This window comes from Saccostrea cucullata, unplaced genomic scaffold (assembly GCF_032062105.1).
Source record: "Saccostrea cucullata isolate Sc308-1 unplaced genomic scaffold, CSIRO_AGI_Scuc_v1 ctg1549, whole genome shotgun sequence".
NCBI lineage: Eukaryota > Metazoa > Mollusca > Bivalvia > Ostreida > Ostreidae > Saccostrea > Saccostrea cuccullata.
In genome coordinates, this window is record NW_026923746.1 from 143301 (window position 1) to 147011 (window position 3711).

General features: G+C 32.3%; 1 long non-coding RNA gene across 1 annotated transcript; it reads right to left on the reverse strand.

The window, feature by feature from the left end:
- Positions 1–627: 627 nt before the first annotated feature.
- On the reverse strand, positions 628–2112 carry LOC134264810 (uncharacterized). The gene is made up of 3 exons (XR_009991621.1): positions 2038–2112; positions 1019–1123; positions 628–768 (listed from the first exon to the last, which is right to left on the reverse strand). It is a non-coding gene; the product is annotated as an uncharacterized LOC134264810 (long non-coding RNA).
- Between the last annotated feature and the right edge of the window lie 1599 nt (positions 2113–3711).

Below are 3711 nucleotides of genomic sequence, written 5' to 3' on the forward strand. Positions count from 1 at the left end.
TTCTGGTTATACCTGTGTTATCTTTGTTTACGTTTTCTCGAAGTAACGCATATTTATGTTTGTTTGTATACTACACTGACCTGTGCAACTGTTGTAATTGTCTTTGATATCTGACTATTCTCATTGGAAGAAGCACAGTTATTTTTTCCCCTACTGAGTTTTGTATTGCAGACGTCCGTGTACACTGGTGACAATTCATTTCAATGAACAGTGACCAAGTGATCGGCTCTATTTATAGGGACCCACGGATATAGCGAGAGATCGAAAAAATATGGCGGACAATTCTAAAATAGGATTTCTTCTGATATTCTCGAAATCACAGGATGCAAATAAAAGTAGCAAACAACGATTATTCAGTAAACATGGCATTATGAGTAGCAATAGAAAAATCAAATTATTGTTGATACACACTACTAGAACAATTGCCAAATGAGAACTAGAATAATGAAAAATCTAAGATACTGTACTCTAGCTGAATTTCAGTCACATAATGGTAAAATGCAATCATACGACCATTCACTTCCTATGAATTTGCTGTAAAAACCCAACCACAGCGCTGTAAAAACCCAACCACAGCAGTAGTGTGTATTTTATTTACAGAACAAGCTTTTGATTATAGTTTCAGAATTTATTTTGTCTGCTCAAGATTTTTTTTCCCATTAGCACAATTAAAGAGATTTATTAATGCAAAATCAATGAAAAAAAAGCTCTTTTTGTGTCTTCTCATCTCATTCATTTGCATCATATCTTCCCAATTGTGCTAATTCTCTGAAATATAATATAAAGCTTCTTTGATACATGCATATTTTTATTAACAATAATTTAGTATAAAGTTAGATTTACTGATAAATTTCCTATCTGATAAAATATGATAAATTATAATACAATGTAGCAAGAAAAAACCAAAAGCAAACAGGCCATTAAAACAATTTTTGAAAATAAATCTGTTATACAATAAATAAATTTTTCATTTGGCATTGAGATTAATTTTCAAACATTTTACATGTTTTATACTTACATGAACAGCAAAGCCCCATAAATAGATATCTGAAGTCGCAGTATTCGTCACTGCCACAGCGCAAGATGGTCCAATTACACAATCCAGAGCAATCACTATGTGTTTCTAGAAATTTTCATGAATTTAATTTTTTCTTAGTAAGTTTTTTTAAGTTTAAGTTTTTAAGTTTATCATTAAACTACAGAAAGTACAAAAAAAGGATAAAATCTAAAAAAAAAAAAATGATGCCTTGATTTAAATAAAATTTTTGGACCTATTTTGATTGTAAATCATACATTCATTTGATAACCCCCCCCCCCCCAAATCGATTTCATAATTTTAATTTTTACAAATTTTTGTTATTTAAAAAACGAAATTTTGTATGAATTTTTAAATTACACTTTCTGTCCTCTACCTTGTAGGGCTACCACTTTTTAGTACATTATTGTGAATTCTACCATAGATCAAAAAGATATCACAAGGTTTTTTTTCCCAATCTATCAAGAACGTCATAGAAAAAAAAAGATATTAAATATATCAATCCTGAAAACATAAAATCACTATTTCACCTTAGATTCTAAGATATTTTATGACCATGTATAGATTTGTCTCCTTCTGCGGTCCTGACAACGTGTTTTGCATAAAGCAGCCGAAAGATGTCTCTTTTAAACCAGGGACCTATATGTTTATATATAGGTCCCTGGTTAAAAGGACCTGTTTCATAGAACTCCCTACAACATTTGCACTCATTGATTTTAGTGATAACGTAATAATGGACATGTACCTACATGCTTGGCTTTTATATTTGGGACAATACTCGAAATTGGAGGTTATACGGCAATATTCTAACACTCTAAATTAATTTTTTCTTAAAACTTGAATGGCAAATAAGAAATTATTCGTGTACGTCTATTGATGTCATTTCGTTAACATATCTTTGTTGTAATTTTCATGACTTCTTTAAAAAGTGTTTTGCAAGCATTGTTTGTCCTTCAATTTATGTTGACTTAACATAAAAGCGATATTAACGAAATTCTTACCGTGAATAATGCTTAGCAGAAAGCAAATGAACACTAACACAGCTAATACCTTTCCCATTTTTAGAAAGACCGCTGAGGATAATTTCATATAATAAAATCAGAATAAAATAGAATAAAATCAAAAGCACTTTATATTACGAACATTAAAGACATAAATACTTTGTATGTGCAAGCCGCACCGGCCAATCTGACGTAACGTCAATTTCATGATAACGTCAAAAATATGGATTTTGAATTTTTATCACGTTATTTATTTTTAATTTTGCCACACTGCTAATTGTGTGCAATAATATTAAGATTCTTTCCATCATTGATTTAATTTTTTAAGTTAAAACAATAAACACAATAATTTAGGAGCGCCATCAATACATGTATATACCGGTACACCTCGTATATAGTCCGACGGCGCTAGATTTATAACAACGTCATGAAAAAAAATTGTCCTCATTTCATCAAATAACAGTGATTTTCCTATTCTTGTAGTGTCACTAAAACTTAACACATCGTTGAAAAATCGTAAACACCAATTAGAAATCAAAGAACTAAATATATTCTAATAATTTTTATTTGTTTGAATAAATGTATCGTGTTTGATGTCATTTCATCCATATTAAACCATTATTGTATGATTGGACCTGTCCCGTTCGGATGGCCAACACCGCTTTTTTGGGGGCCTCGATTTTTGAGGTATCATTCAAAAGATCTACAACTTTTCCTTCAAAGTGCTAGGCGTTTTATCAACTTAGGTAAGTTGCGGCTTGACTTTCTAATCAGAGAGCAAGCGCTCTACCGAACGTATTGAGTTTAAAATTTTCAGAAAACCCTTTAACATGCTATCTATCCCCCATTCAAGGAACACCGTGTACTACGGGTAACACGGGGGATCGGAGACGCTAGAAAGTATGGGGGAATCATTTTCACGAATGGGGATGTATACTGTATTCTCAGCACAGTGGAGTCACGAATTGAGATGTAGGTCACTTTTTTTTCGATAAATGCAAGACGTGCGAGACGTCCATAAAGATCGCGGACAAGCTAAATTTCAATGGCTTTCTCATTGAGATTGACAAAAGTAATAATGTTGAATGTAATACAACAAGATCGTCATTCTTCGAAAAAGGGACATTTTGGGAAAAGATGGAGCAGAGAACATTTTGTGAAGACATCGGAAAAAACACAGTCAGAGACAAATTCCTTAAACAGTCGGAAGAAATAGTAATGATATCCGCTCTTTTGTATTTAAATGACACAGATGATTTTCGAACGAAAGGGACATTTTACATGTACACCATGTTATGCGTAAAAGGGGACAATCTTTCTGTGAATTCAGTGCTGTAAAATATGAAGTTCATAACGTGACTTTGCTGTATTTCCTTACATAAAGTCACCTTTGTGCGGTGAGAGGTTTGAAGATTTGCAGGATCTAATACAAGATGTGTTTAATATTATTACAGGTATGAAACCAGAACACAGCGTACACATTTTTGATGACTGGTTAAAGCGACATAAGAGAAGTGTTAAATTAAACGGTGTCTCCGTTGAGAAAAGTTACATGAATTAAGCGTTTGACGTCAGGTTACGTCAAGAGTTTTCGTCTTGGTGCTCCGGTTCGTTTTTGTTTCTGATGAAAATATAAGAAGTTGTAACAAGAAACATTAATTTACTGAAAATAAT